At 30.9% G+C, this 17,399-nt stretch overlaps 1 protein-coding gene across 14 annotated transcripts in view; it reads right to left on the reverse strand.

Annotated features, from left to right (window-relative positions):
• Window positions 1-17,399, reverse strand: part of LOC130451859 (basement membrane-specific heparan sulfate proteoglycan core protein) — a 243,593-nt gene that overhangs the window by 148,765 nt on the left and 77,429 nt on the right. The window lies entirely within an intron of this gene.

Consider the following 17,399-nt stretch of genomic DNA (forward strand, 5'->3'; position numbering starts at 1 on the left):
AGCTGCAGTGAGGGATTTATCATACTTAATTTTAGGACAAGCGTGATTTATGAGGTATGGAAGACTAAATGCGAACAAGATCATTCTCAAGCAAATAACGATTCACTGAGAGAGTTCATAAGTTTATATTTTCAGATTTATAACTATGAGAAACTCGTATTTGTGAACAATTATCAATTTTAAAACTGCAAACCACCAATAATCATAATAACATTTGTAAGAAAAGGATTCTTTGTTTCGTATAATAGTGATATTTCGTCTTCGCCCAATCTCTAAACGATTTTCTTTCATTTTCATATGATTAATTTCTCATTTTTCTCCTCTAATGGACTGTTGTCCATTTTTTATTTATATTCTCCATTTTTCTCAAAGTTTTATATTATTACTGTGTCTTCATGTAGATCTACAAGTTTGACACAATGGTTGAAAATTGGCCTTCAAAAATCAGCAATATTTATTCAATAAGATTTTAATTCACTACTTAAATGTTTTTTTTTTATCACCGCCATTTATAGAATCTGTGATTTCCCATCTAGATAAGACCAATAATTGTCACTGATTTAAGATAAAAAGGTAAACCCACGTTGAAAAAAGATCGTAGTAGAAAAAAAAATAGGAAATCATATACTATTTGAATTGTTATAGACATCCATAAAACTGTAAATGAAATAACGTCGTCCTACACAATAGTCAGTTGATTAAGTTCGTGTCTTTGGTGGCATTCTACAACCTCCATCGTAGCATAATATATAACAAAGACAACGACATCTGCTTTTCGAAATTTAAGACTTATTGTCGAGTACGTTTATGTACATTTTATACAGGTTAGGTGATTGTTTTTTCTAGTAGCACAGTATAGAATATAAAGTGAACGACATTCAGTATTATTTTTGAAAAGTTTTTTTGTTATACGAGCTATTTTATTATTAGAATGCAACAGATAATCTATAATGTATTTATAAACGAAAGTATAATTGAAAACGGATAAATTCAATTTTTGTTTATATTTAGAATTTAGAATTACATATCATAAAATAGGGTTATAGTTTTCAGGGAATGTGATTATCCGTTATTAGATTAATATAAACAGATATTATAATTAATGAGTGTTTTCTATATGGTTCCAATGTTAATTGGAAGCTATAGGAGTTCCGAATTACTCAGCATACTTTCATGAGATAATCTGATTCATTCAAAATATACGAGTCAATGTAGATGCATTTAAAATAAAACGTGTCATCGAAAGTTTTTTCTAATAATTTTATTCCACTTCTCTATGAAAATATAAGACAACATCACTCTTCTATTGGCTTCAAGTTTCAAGTTTTCCACGATAAAATTTTTCTCACATACTATCGGTAACATTATAGAAAGCTCAGAAAACAAAGAAGCAGTCCCCAAAATTCGTATCTTATTTGCTATGCCACGTATACGCAATGTTTTGAAATCTACATGTGTCAAAATGGCGCGAACCTATAATATAAAGAAAGATAAAGAGGCCAAAATGAAACAGACTTGAGAATAATATCGTATACATACATAAAAGAATAACCACTTCTGAATATTTAGGGTTTTTTCGGTCTTTTTATTCTACAAACGGAATTGCGACTACATATGTATATTTTTCGTTCAGCATACTGCGATTTTCTAAAATATGAATGCGAAAAATGTGATTTATATGATTTCTTCTTTCACTAAATATTCTCAATTCTAATGTCCTTCTATTTTCGTAGATCTGTTATAGGTGAATCTTGTCGCAATAAATTTTCTGTTTTCGTTTGCTTCTTTATCTCTCGCCTTCCTTTAGTATTTATTTCTTCCATTTAATTCTCATTTGGTTTTTCCTTCTAGATTTTGTACATTCCTGCTTCTTCAGATCTAACTTACTATCCTTACCGGGTTTGATGGTGTTTTGTATTTATGTCCAGATCTTTTTCTGACATTTGTGTTCCGTTGTATCTTATCCTCCTCCTTTTCTCAAGAACCTCCAGATATAGATCAATTTCCAGTACAGTTTTAATCATGAAATGTAGATAATATGATTGCCTCATACCATAAATAATGTCGGTTTCCAGTTTTCACTTCGTTTATTAAAGTCTTATTATTTTTAACGTAACGCTCAGCAAGCTCTTTAAGAACTTTAAACGTAAATGGAAAAAATTTTCGCACTGCATTTTCAGCATCTCATTTGGATGCAAATTTTTGACACGTTGGCATTTCGCCATGAATCTGAATAAATAGTAATCTGACATTACAAGATCCGGAGTACCACCAAGTTATTCGATCTTAGTTTAGCATTGAGAGAAGCCGCTTTTGCTAATTAAACCTGGATATTTCTTCGATAAAGCCCCATACATTCGCATCAACTGTTCACTATATACCTCGACAGTAATAGTTCGACCATTTAGAATAATTTTGAAGTACACTGAATTCTATCAGAACAAAACAAGAGTTTCCGCTTGAATCAACCTCTTTTTGCTACAGGTTCTGGTGATCATCCTTTGTCTTACCACTGACTTTCCAAATTCGGCAGGGCAAGAAGGTAATTCCACACCTTTACTAGACCCAATCATTTTAAATGGCGATGTATGTTGCCTTTAAAAAGTCCCGAGGGTGTCCGATAACCAGCAGTGCTTGTACTAGGTTGATTTTCCACTGTTCCTCTTGTAATCTCAATATCCCACGCATGTGGATGACCTGAACGCCAAGATCTTCAAACCTTCACATATTTTCCTTCCTGTCACAATAGCTTCAAACTTTTGTTTCCAATAACATCTTAACATGGGACACCCTATCTTTATCTCTCAACTATTCCTTTGCGTTTTTGGTATTTTCTATATCTGGGCTATCTATATCTAGCTCCTTATGAGCTAGAATTCATTACATTCTGAATTCCACTTCGCAAGTGCAAGGAAACCTAATTATAAATCACATGACAATATATGAGCAGTCAATCAAGTAAAAGTTTCAGACAAATTTGTCTCCAAACATATCCACCAGCAAGTTTTCCAAATTTTTATCAATAGTCTAGTTTATTGCTCCGAGTAAATACGTTTTAAATTTCAACAAATCATATATGTAATAATAAAAACCGAAACTTGGAAATAGCAGTAGTTACTAACATACAGTTATCACTTTTTTTGTAATGACTCAATGCGAATCCGGATAAGGCATCCGTTCCAAATTATAAAGTATGTTTATATTAAAGTGAACTGAGCGTAAAGATAAAAATATCAGACTAGAATATCTGCTTTGCTGGTAGATTTAGTTTATTATCCCAACAAGTAGTCATGTCGAATAGAAAAATAAACACCATTTTCTTCGATAGACGTGTTTACAAAAAATAGTTATTTATACACACTTTACTCACTTTGGAAACACAGGATTATACAGTGAGCATTTGTCTATTCATTGATAATACTATATTATAGGATAACTAGCTCAGAAATCCAGCGTCGGAAGGATTTTCCATAAAATAAAAGGCATTGCCGGATACCCGGGCATTATGAAGTGGAACGGAAGTTTATAGCAGATAGCTTTGCATTAAGTGAGACCAAGGAAGAGGATGCCAAAGAGATAGTTACTACTACTACCGATGAAATTGTTGAATGCTATTGACACAGGAATCAGAGCCAAACATTAAGATATTAAATGATCAAACAGAAATGATTGCACGATATCCAAAGCGATTTGGCTACGTATTAATCAAAAAGAGCGACGAAGAAGTGAAAATGTGCTCTGTCGGTTCACTGTCTTAGCGGAAAGACGACGTCAAATGTTGGGTGACAACACAGTAGAATGTCTCGAAGAAATAGAAGAATAGAAATAGAAAAAGTCAAAAGCTCCATTCAGGGCAATTATGGGCCTAACCTAGCTGTATCAAATTACACTGTAAACAATTTTTAATTATTCTCATGCGCTATATTTCTAGTACAAAAACAATAATTAAAAGTACAAAAATTACGCCGGAAAAATTGTGAAATATCTGAAGGTACATAATTTTCTATACAATTTCTGGGTGTGCAATAAATTAGTATATTCTTGGGTTGATGATTTTAACATGTTAATAAAATGTTCGAAGTGAAAAATTTTAATTGTTATTTCTGTCATTGAAAGTGTGAATATATTTACGAACCAAACTAGTATAAAAAGCTCAAATTTTCGGGATGAAGCAAACGCATAATATAAAGTTCAATGAGACATCACGGTCTAAATATAAATTTGCATTTCCTGCAAAAAATCGAGAATATGCAATAAAACATAGTCTAAAAATAAATAATATGCTACATGAAGTTTGAGTCGTTTCAAAATTTCATACACTAGAATGCATCAATTCTTCTTGTTCAATTTTTAGTTATAGTTAAATTATGGCACAATGTACCGGATACAAATTTAGGTTTGAGGTTTACAGAATTAGAATTTCCATTGGATTTACTTTAAGAGAAAGTGGATGCACATGTTTGAAAAATAATTACCAGCCGAATTCGAAACTATCCTTTAGCTGCCACTGATTAATTTTCATTTTCCATTAACCTTGTTAAAAAAGAGTTGGTTAATAGGTTACTTCAAGATAAAATGTGGTTTATTTCCATCAATACAATTCCTTTGTAAATAGACATGTATCTTACTCATCATTAAAGTAATGTGGACTTTTTGTGTTACTAAAACATTTCTAGCAAATCATGACTCTAACAATTCACGTAATTTTTTATCGGAATTTGTAGTAGATATTTTTGAAATTGTATTTTTAGATTCATGTATACAGAAAGTTAGTAACTCTGGATTTTGTTTGAGATATTAATCACATAGTATTACTAACAACAAAATCAATTCATCGGCATATAATAATAAATAATATCAAGTCATAAAAATAGATCTATGTTAATGATATAGCTGAATATACCATGAGAACAAGGTATATGGCATGTATCTAGTATCTTTCGTGATAACAATAATTATATTAACAGTCTGTAACTGAATATGACGCGACGTTAGTGCGAAAAATTGTCTTTTGAAGTATTCTCTATGAGGAGATAATTTTGAAAAAAGTCAAGCGAGTTCACTACATCTGCTGAATAACAGAATATACATTAAATCTTTTATCAGATCCTTTCGTATCCGCTGCGTTTTTCGGACAGAAGTGTATTTTTTCAAACTGACATTCACTGTTAGATTAATATAAAATTTGGAATATATTTTCATTTTTTTTCTAGTGTATGAAAATATTACCAACAATCGGAAGGTTGGATCCTCGGGACTGCTGGTTTAAATATTTCAAGGAACCTCATAATAAAATTTTATTATTCGGGTTACCTTGTATGATTTTATTAGAAAAAAAACAAAAAGCTTGGTCCTATTATAAAAGTATTAACGATAAAAATGAAAGAGGGCGCTTAAATTATAGTTAAACGACCCAACACTTTTTCAAAAGTCCCGGGGCCTTTCTCAATAAAAAGAGCCGAAAGGCTAAGTTGATAAAATTTATGTCACTTTCCGTGAACTTACATATGAAAGCCTTAATACCAAAACAAATTATGTAAAAGTAGTGCTTTACATTTTTATTAGGCACGGAATGAGAGAAGAAGAGTATGTTCTAGAAGATAAATGGATCAAGAAAAGCGCAATACTAAGCTGTTTGCATTTGTGCATGCATGAGCGTACATCAAATTTGATGTAACATAAAAAAGGTTTCAGTTTTTTAACGTCAAAATAAGTGAACCTAAGATAGTACTAATAATCTGGGGTAGTACGTAGTCCATTTTTTAAAAAAAATACTTGGAAAAGACCAAGAAGAACAACTACAAGTGTGTACTAAAAATTATATACTATACAGTATGTGTAAAGGAACTCGCTAAGATTTAGATTTCTCCTAGGTTTGATTTGAAGTATACAGATTGCACCGTTACTCCAAAATAATTGATCAACGTATTTTTCAAACAGTTATACCATATATATATTTCCACTTCGAATAAGGTAAATTTCAGTATCTGAAGACGATAATTTGGTTATTGAAACAATATTCTTATGATGAGAAAGACTCTTTTGAAACAATTTTGTTTTATTTAAAAATAATTATTGATATTCTTGTATTTCTAGATATCAATGTCGGTACTCTTTTGATTGCTACACTTATATGTATGTATGGACTCGATTTTTGAGCAACTTTAAAACATAGGAACAATTTCAAAGTTTGCACTTTTATTGAGGACCTATAATAATACAATAAAAATTGATAAGGAATATTTCGACTCTATTTTTAGCCACATTAAATCAATCAATATTTCGTACAGTTGTTCATTTAATAACTTCAAGCCATTGTCCTTAACATCATCATTTCTTTATTTATCATTTTTCTTATATTAATAGTAACTTTCAACTTTTCAGATTCATTAACTAAAGAAGTGTTTTCAATTTATTATATTGTTGTATGTTAATGAATAACAAATATATTGAAATTAAGTTATACTGATGATGATTTTTGAACCCGATTTTATTTACATAAAATGAAGCGAAATAATTAGCCGAAAGTGTCGATTTTCGATGAACCTAAAATATCGAAGAAAATGTGAAAATGTGACGAGAATCCATATACATCTGAATAACAAACCGAAAATAGTTTCAAACCGTACGTTTGGGGTAATGATAGGAGATTTTTTTCTACGCCTTTGTTTGTTCAAACGCATCCTCCGGCCCAAAGTTATGATGGATTAGTCGTAAGCCAACACTGCTTGCCACTCAGGGGATATCTGTCGAGATGTTTTGAGAAAATAGCCCAAGGAGGATTTTTCTTCCTTGTGTTTCGTCACCTATCAATTTGTAGTCACTCCGGCCGAGTGTTAGACATTTAAGAAACTCAAAATAAAGATTCTGAGAATATATGAGAATAAAAGATTATACGATTGTGAATGGGAGCTTTACTCCATACAATTACTAGTTATAGGTATCATCATCATGTGAATGTTTGTGATTGTGAAATGGGGTAAAAATTTGGGGCAAATTCTACACCCGTCTAACTTCGACTATATTGACATTGGCACTGTTATTTAACAAGAAAAATAACTTCAAGATAAAAGCTTGATTTGAAAAGAATTATGGTAATTCTTCTTCAAAAAAATCAATCATTATTATCTGTTATGCGGAGTTTAAACGTGTTGTATAAGCACCGATTATGTATAAAATATGAAAGTTTTATACAATTTTGCACGAGTGTTTGAGCTTAAGAAACTACTTTCCAAATAGGGGCCTTGGTTCATTACTCCGAGCACTATTTGGAGCTGTTTTGGCAAAATAAAAAGCATTTATATGTAACCGTGAATGCAACTGGATTCACCCCCTACGCACCTGAATCAAAACGACAGACATCTGAGTGGATTGGACCGCCGAAACGAGCAAAAACGCAAAAATCGCCTCTGTGTTTTGGAATACACACGGTATTTTGGTCGTTGACTATTTGGAAAAGAGAAAAACAATTAACATTCTTAAGAAACGTCTCCATATACAGAACAGCATAAAAACGATGATCAAATTCAAAGAATTACTTCCAAATCGACTATATTTTCCAGACTTGGTCCCCAGTGACTAGTAGCTGTCTTCAGACCCGAAAAGAATGCTCTAAGAAACAAAATACCCATTACTTGAGGAAATAAATGCTAAAACAGAAGCATATTTCGAGGGTAAAGAAAAATCATTCTATAAAAATGGTATAGAAAACCCAGTAAAATTTCAGTAGTTAAATGAAAATCACCATTAAATTTTTTTAAAAAAATAACAGGATAAACAATTAGGAAAATAATCATGTCGTGTTGAGGGGATTCGTGAAGTTAGATTTAGAACGAGGTTCAGTTGTACAGGTTAAATCTCTCTTGTAGTTTTCAATAGCAATATGACAACTAATATTTGTTCCCAAAACGTCATTTTTCGCACCTTTTTAATAAACATTGAGTTTATAAATAAATGAAACAGGCAATGGCGAACTACATTCTCAATATGACAATTCTTGAATGTGGGGATATGAACTCAATAAAATATGAATGAAAATACAAAGGCAGTAATACAAATGAGTTTATCCCGGTATTAATCACAATCTTTTGTGCTCCGGTGTACTTTTTTTTGTAACCTTTCCCTTTTCTTCAGTCACCTTCTATTGGCAAATTCAGTACTTCAAGACTATCAACATAATATAGTTGTTCCTCATTTTCAATAACTCTCTCTAAGAGATGTATATACAAATTATTATTACACTAATACCAACACAATCTGGAAAAGCATCAGAATGACTCTGAAAGAGATTTTACCTAGTTTTTTGTCTTTTAATTCTATAAATTATGACAAAAAATTATGTTATCGTTTAGAAGAGAAATGTTTTCATTAAGGTTATTGTCCCATATATTTTAATACAATATCCAATCTAAAGAAAACAGTTCACTTTTGGTTAATTTTCACTGAACTAATAATATTAAAAAACTTATCATTTTTCCGAGTTGTATAAGTTTCCTAACCCATGTGTTGACCTATTAACGATTAGGTGCTTTGCATAATCGATGCATAAATTGTTTCAATTGGATTAACTAGATAATCTGTTTCTCACTTACGAAAACAAACATTTCAATTTCACCTTCCTTATACATTGATACGGTATTTAATTGGTACGAACGGTAACGGGCTGAACTTTTATTGTTTTTATTAATTCAAATAACTCAATCATTTTTTTCTCCGCGTTTTATGGAGCAAATAATAAATTTTTTAAACGTGTACCTATACCTTATTTGGGTGAATTCGCTTATTTTCTTTTTACTATAATTTTGTTAAAATCAATTTCAGCTTTTTATACTCTATTTAATATTCCGGTACATCATCCTAAAATATGGGTCAGTTGATATATTTAAAGACAAATTTTGGTTTCATTAAAAAATGATCAATTCTGCTAACGTGCAATTTCGCAAGTATCTCATGTGGGTATTTGAATATCTTCTTTAATTATTTTATTTATCATCATATAATGAATTATCGATAGAAATAATACTGATGTTTAATATATAAATTGAAGCATCTGTGCGTTACGATCGTTACTAGAAAGTTGCCACAGACGCGTATTTCATCATAGGACGCAACTTCAATAATCCTATCGTTTCGTCCTCTATAAATGATAACATCTCGGCGGTCTAACTATGTGTGTGTATTTATGTGAATGAATCCTTTCTGATATAACCGTGCCAGGAATTTAAGAAAGCTTTCTCTACTAATGCATCCTTCAGAATTGGATACTGACCAGATCAGATTTAGAGGTGAGGACAAGCTTACCAGTTATAATATGATTTTTAGAAAGGGAAAATTGAGGAAGATTACTTCGAATGAATTCCCACGAATAAAATACAAAAATATAGTGACAAATAAAAATATGCAACCATCTTATTATAAAGATGAATCCAAATAATATCAAATTGACCTCTTTTGACCTATTTTCAATTAATCTCAGTTTTATCGTGCTGTAACCATTCAACAACAGTCTTCAATTCTTCGTAATAAGTTCTTGTTTATAGAGTGAAGAATGTATACGTTTCTAAAAAGTAAGGCAAGTTCATAATTGCATTATAAGAGATTATTTTAGCTAATTGAGGTACAAAACTGAATAACTAATTCTCTGCCCACAGAGAAAACAGAAAAACGCTACTAATCGAAGATATTTGAGAATTCAAATACGGGCTTTGTTTGGAACAAAGACAAATAGACATTTACTAAATAATTTAATAGCGTTCAACAAAATATCTCTATGGAATGGAATGCAAATGTCGATACTAGTAACAGGATTCATTTATAAATCATCACCCATCTCTATTTTAATCGAATTTTGATTCAAATGCTAAGAAATCGTAGTATGAAGACACTGAATGTTCAAGTAATTACATCATACGAATAACATAGTAAGCTCAATTACCTCTTTATCTTTTGGATTCAATTTAGAAAAAATAGTTTCTCCAAATATTGAATTAAATAATGCAAACGTCAAAACAATTTCCATCTTCTTTAAACTGATGCATCACTTGCAGTTTGATCTGTCGATCGATCGAATCGTTTGATAATATAATATAATAATAATCGAATTTATTTGGTGATCTGAAACTAGAGCTATTATATAAAATCAAGACAAATTCTCAGAGAATTATCGAAGTTATTTACATGTGAAGAAACTATGAAAAAAATATTAGTATGTAGTAGCCTCTAGCAGCGGTCATCAAGAAAGAAACCTGCGTCTAACTTTGGGTTTTTCAAAAATAAACCTCTGTAACAAATAAAATTCTCCATTTTATGTAAATTTCAGAATATACATATTCAATTTCAGTTCTAAATTGGCTGAAATTTTTTTGGTTATTTTTCGTGAGGAAAAAAGCGTCAGCTTGGTGGATTATTTTTCTCCGAGAATCTGTTATAAATTAGAATTTTTATTAGAACATATTTGTCGTCACCAGATGCTGGGGATATTAACAGATAGAAATTAGTCGAGTATGGGAATCAACCATGAATTTTGAGCAGTTCATCCTAACGGATACTAATTTTTTGAGGATTTCTACTATTATTCATCCCTTTTGCTCTTAATACCTTGACGATTCGTTAAACCGTACGAAAAAGTTTTGAGTTGGCCCTGGTATGATTATTTTTCAATGAAATAAATATTTTGCCATCGGCTCTGTTGAACATTGTATCATCCTATTGAAAGCGTTATTGAAACTATTGGTGCCTAAATTATTTCAATATTTCATCGATAATTAATTATCACATAAACGATTGTTTCGATATCATCTATTTGGTGTGACTTATTAGGACATTTATTGAAATATCTGATATATTCCGTTGAATTCAATGATAAATAAAGGACATAAAAAAATATTTTCAGTGATCATGTTAGGATAAATTTTACCGTATTGCTAGTAAGTAATAAACATAACACGGTGGCGTTTGTGTATGTGTTTTTGTTCCATTATCAAATTTGTGATGAGTTAATTAATTGAAATAAGTCATATTTTCAATTTGTTTCATTCCACTGTTTATATATAAATATACGATTTCAAAAAAAAAACACATCGGAGAAAAAACTGTTCATTTTTCCTATCCATATTCGATCTATCTGATAGGCAAAAATGCCATTTCGTTAACAAACAATGTTATCTAAGCAGTTAATTTGTGTTGGTAAATCAAAAAGCATCGAATACGCGATTGAATTGTATAAAATGAATGAAACGAATTCAAATCCACAGAAATCTGAAAAGCCAACACAAACAAACTAACCAACTTTTCATTAACGTGTGCCACTTTTGCCTGATGTACTTTTTATTTCATCACGAGAAGTATACCTACGATGTCTACTAAAAAAATCCATCAAAGAGCCCTACCAAATCTTAACCAATTTGTTAGTTTTATGTAATCGAATTTATATGATGAATTCATGATCATTGAAAATAATATATCGAATTGAACATATAATAAATATAAAGACAAAAAACTACAAATAGATTAAATGAAAAAAAAAAATGTTTTGAGTAACATCAAGCCATTGTTAGTTTCTTGCTTCTAACTATTGCCAAGAAATATAGAAACGGAATGTTTGGGAGTTTGTTTATATAATACAGCGAATTGGGTTATTCAAGAATTGTTTACCTAATTCTAAAAGAAGTTTTGCTTGCACTTTATTAAAGGAAAATGATCTAAATCTTATTTGGAGATGAGTAAGTATCATTTTTTTTCTCCTCTATTTTTTAATAAGGAAAAAACAACATGTCTTTTCCGAGAACGTGATAATGCCAATCGACGTCAATGTTTATATAGAGATCTCTTATGGATCGCAAAAGAAACGTGTAATCCGTTGGCTTGGCCGCTTTCGATGCTGATGCATCTCTTATTTGATGTCTCTAATTCAAACTGAGCAGCCAGTGCTGCCATGTGATTCGTACTACTAAAAACGCTCCACCAAACCCTATTTGACGCCATACTCATTCCAGTATTTCGGGCCGTAGTCGCTGATAAAATGAAATAAAATGTCTCATACGTGGTGCGTCCATAATAATTTTTTCTTGTGTTACCTTTCTGGTTGGTGGAATCTATATATTTTTCCCACAAGATAAATAATGGCATGTTTATGAAATAATTATACGAAAAGAAAGCTTTGAGACACGTATTTTATGGTTTTAACACTCGCAAGAATCTCACCATGAATGAATAAATAAAAAGTTGACGGTGCAAGGTCCAGACTAAATGTTGAAGATCTTATTCTGAATATATTGCTTAGCATTGTTTTGTTGTAAGAGAACCTGCTCTCGGTTAAATATACCTGGATATTTCTCCGATAAAACCTCAAACATTCATATCAGCTCTGAACTTTAGTTTATTTCGACCGTCTAGAATGATTCCAAAGTGTCCGAAACCGTCATAATCCACCAGACACACAAGACTTTCCGCTGGAATCGACCTATCATCGCGATAGTAATTATCCTTTTTCTAACCAGTAATTTTTCATGCTCGAGTTGTTTATCTAAAACAGTAGTATACAACAATACGTTTTGAGTAGCGATGTATATGGTAGCTTTGGAAGGTCCAAGGAATTCCGATAATCGCCGGGTGATTGTACTAGGTTTGTTCACCTCGGCTTCCCTTTCCCTTTCCCTGTCTTTCCCTTCAATTTCATATATTTTTCTTGGTGCAAAGGCCGCTCTAAGCTTTTGTTTCCAATAATGTCTTAACAATACAAAAATTTCATATTTATCGCACTCCGTACTGCATCGTCAATGAAGAAAGAAAGTAGAGCGATTATTTTCTACAAGAATTAGAGACAAGTTTCGACATGTTTGAATTGGGGTGTAGAAGTTAGTTACTCTTCAGTCGATTAGTTTATTTGAAGACTGGTTCCAAATAATCTTTCATCGGCGATTAACTCAGTGAAAATCAGGTTTAATAAATTATTGTTTTCTATTCAAGTGGGAATAATATTGTAATGATGACACTAAAAATAAAATCAATTTTTATTAAGTAGATTATAGGCTCTTAAAAAGCGATTTGCATGTGTTTAAACGTCCCATAAATGTAGTTGTTAATACTGGAAGCGACTGTTAAATGACCAATTCGCGGACGCCAAACCAAATAAACAATTTAAATTTTATAATTCTCGACCAAATAAAGGACGTTCGGATTAACGCCAGTTACTTATTGGTGAATGACTTCAGATATCGTGACTTGGAATATAATTGTTCTCAAAATTACAATTGAATATTTAATTTTATATTCTACAGACAGAATTTTTTTTGAATTCATTACTTGCATTGTTTGCAATTACATCATACAGTTTTGTTATTCAGATACAGTTACCGTATGTCGGTATTTTCATAATGATATTCAAAATGCAATGAAAATTTCTTAGATTTTGAAAATAGAAAACCATGAATTACGTTTTAACCAATCTACATAGTTCAGCGTACATAATTTTTTAAAATTACATATCGTTATTCTAAAACAAAAAAAGTACTTCGGTAATTTGAAACTCAACAACATTGTTTGGTTCAAAGGAATTTTCCCGGTGAAATATCAAATCCAATTGTCGACTTTTTCATTTTTATTTGTTCGCAATCTAAAAAAATATTTCTCCAAAACAATTCAATACATATAATATTAAGCGTATTTGGAGGGATCAGTTGGCTACCTCCATTAACTAAAAGCGTTTGGTTCGTTCACATTTGTAAGATTTGAGTCGGAGTTAAATACTATACCATTAATATGAACATCAAAAATGCTGCAATAATTGATAACAATCATCATTACGGTTACAACTTTACTCTATTTCTATCACATATTGGTCGATATGTTGTACCACCCATTTTTAGGCTTTTGAAACATTCCCAGCATATGGAACTTCTTGTAAATCGTTAATAATAATAAGAAATATTTTTCATTTTACTCTTAAATTGAAGTAATAAAACGGATAACCAAGTAATAGACAAATGATGCTCAAACTCCGTATATGTTTAGAGGACAGTTGTGCTAGTTTAGAGAATTTCTCAAATGATCAATTTCGGTATTTCTTTGAATGTTTGTAAATGGTTGTGATTTGATTGTAAATTTCGAAATATTCCTCTCATTTTCCTTTCCATTGGAATTCCGAACAAACATATTTCGTTATATTTGGTTTTTATTCATCTGATAAAACAGTTAGCTCTAGAAAAAAATCAATTAAAGCTCCAACAAAAGACGCTTTGTTCTTCCAGTTATGCCGTATTTTTCTTCATTAATCCTTCTAACAATAGCCGTCATTATATTCACGGAATATTAAAAGATTTCTGATACACCTGTCCAACCACATATAAGGCCTATCTACTAACGTAATGAACAAAATTATAGTATTTTATGAAATAACGTAAAGATCCTGCTTAAATAGAATTTACGTATGCTTTAAATAGCCGCAAAAACATTCAACTCAATTACAATAAATTATATTTATCTCAAGGCTAATAGTTAGGTTATAACGTTGTTATTTCACAACTTTTTTACCAATGAACAAATTGATAATATAGAATGAATTGTGATAGATGTAAATAACGTGTTATGCAATTTTATTCATCATTCGAAACCTTTTTTTTTATAGTAATATTTGAATTCAATCCATTATTAAATCATTATGGTACCCGCGCCTATCTATTATAAAAAACGCTTTGATTATTTCAAATATGGTTCTTCTACCTTGCCAATCTTCTACCAGGTAAGGTAAATTCAAATTTATTGTCAAATTTTCATTAGAATAATTAAATAAAAAACAGATCAGCATACGATACTCCAGTGGTTGTGCAAACAATGAATGCTGTCTTTTCCCTGGTCTCCTCTTACTATTCACTTTACCTTGGAGAATGAACTGCAAAAGACAGTTTTTGTCATGTATTAGTATATGGCCAAAATACTCCAGTTTCCGTTTTTTACACTATTTTAATGCCATCTGATAGTTCTGCCAGTCTTTTTATTGTCAAATTTTCAATAGAACCCACAATAATTAAAAAAATAGCAAGCGAAATTGATAATATAGATGAGAAGGATTTAAAAAAAAACCATTGTTATTGGATTGATGGAAATAATAATTATAAATCGAAGTATCTGAATGTATACCAGTAAACGGTAGCTGGAAATATATAAAACAACAACCATTATCAAAGTACCAATACATATAGAACTTATCGAGAAAGCAATCATCATAAAGTGTCTACTTGCAAATAGAAGTAATTGTCCAATAACAATACTCAAAATTCAAGTGAAACTTTCGAAAAAAATCAAAATTAGAACAGAAGTGGATGGAAACAATGAAAACGAGAAAATGAAATGATTAAAATGGATTAAAACTAATCAAGTGGTATTAATAGAGTTATTTTATTCAAGTTTCAGTATAAAACACAATGTATACAATCGAATAAAATGCCATATATATGAACTCTTGAAATCACAAAAGTATATTGTGTACCAGTAATAAGAGTGGTCATCCATTAATAATGTCGTTTTGACAACATGAGACTCATACATGTTCAGATTACACAAGAGTTGAATTTCATACCGTCAACTTTCAAGATGGTCCCATGAACATACATATAACTCATTCGTCGGGGTATGTGTTACACCAAAACATGTCACAGATTTCGTGAGATGAGTAACGTTAACGTAAAAATTTATGTTTTAATTTCGTTTAATTTTTTAACATGACCAGCATACAATAAACACTGTGTGGTATCATGAATATTAGACTAAAAGAAACTGCCAACGTGAATCTCTTGTGGAAAGGATTTTACCGTTTCTTGGGATTATTTATCAACAACTCGTTTATGCTTTAGCGGTGTTTATAACGTTTCTTACCGTTTTTTTCATTCTTCATCTTATCAAATTACTTTTTTCTTTTCATCTTCCACTTGTTTCAAATTCTATACACTTGTATTCTCTCTTAGTTTCATCCATAATATTTCTTTTTCCGTATTATTTGTTACAGTTTATGTCGGTTATGGCGAATATTCCTAGTTGGATGTATCACATTCAAAACGGTTGTTTTCAAGAAAGTTGTGATTTGTATAGTTTATCTATTTTACTTGAAGGACTATAAACATCAAAAACTTCCGACTGCAAAACTGATATACTACTGATAACTAGTGAATTTTCCAAAGAACAGGTGCTCCCGAAAGCGTTCTGATCAAAACGCTAGCTGATGTTTTCAAAGAAGTCTCCTCATTTTTTGCATTAAATAAAATATGTAGTTTGGTTTCAACTGTTGATAGGGCATGACAATACAATATGTTTGAGTGCCTCGCATAAGAATATGGAGATCTTTACCATATTCCCAGCTTTTTTTCCCCATAGCTTTTAACATTTCAGGTATTCTGTCTCATTCGATTTTTAGCCATTTGACCGCTTCTGTAGCTTCTTCTTTCGTTATCCTTTTTTCGTGGTTAATTTTGTTAAAATTCTACCATTTCCAACGTTTATGTAAATTTGATTGATTTGATTGTTATATGAAAAATTTCTGGTTTCCTGTCACTTTCCAGATGCTCAGTTTTCTATGATTCTGGCACATTGGCAAATAAAAAAAAAGTTGTAGGCCTTAATTTTCCTTTTAATTTGGTTGTTGGATACATATTTCTTAGAGGATCTCGTCGTCGTTAAATAAACAACGTATGAAGAATAGCTGAAAGGATTTTTCAGCTGATGCCGAACATCAAACAAGTTTTTTCGATATATTTATTGTTGTAAATAGTTTTTCCATTTGATTAAGTATGTTGAGCTAGACTATAATTGGTCTGCTTAGTATAAAGTGCCACAAGGCTCAAATCTTACACCATAAATATCTTATTATCAATATTCACACATACATCGTTTGATTTTATAGTAATTCTTAAATATATTTCTGAGATTGAACACTATTAAAAATAATTATTTCGTCTGAATGTTCTAGTAAGAAATGAAAAGTGTTTTTTCAATGGATACATTCAAAAGTTTCACTCAAGCACAAATATAAAGTTTGTTTCCGTGAAAGAAGGGAATATGAAAAGAGACTGTTGATTAAGATAAATGCTGGAAATGTAAGAAGAACAGATGTAATATCTTTTGTTGAATCGAATGGTAATATTTCTCACTGAAAATACCCATTTTTAAAATTTACTACTGATGAGGTTTGCTAAGTTTCGGAATTAATTAAGTCTTAGGTTGAGAGAGCTCATGTCTGAGTAGTTTTCACAAAAAGCAATGATACCAAGCTACGAATTGAATCAACCACGCATAGATAAAACTATTTCTACTTTTTTTCCCACATTTATTATGATAAAATGTATTGGAAAATGCATGTTTTAGGTTATATAGATTCCATGTTTCTCAATAGTAATTTTACCTGTTGCCTT

This window comes from Diorhabda sublineata, chromosome X, assembly GCF_026230105.1.
Source record: "Diorhabda sublineata isolate icDioSubl1.1 chromosome X, icDioSubl1.1, whole genome shotgun sequence".
NCBI classification, from domain to species: Eukaryota; Metazoa; Arthropoda; class Insecta; order Coleoptera; family Chrysomelidae; genus Diorhabda; species Diorhabda sublineata.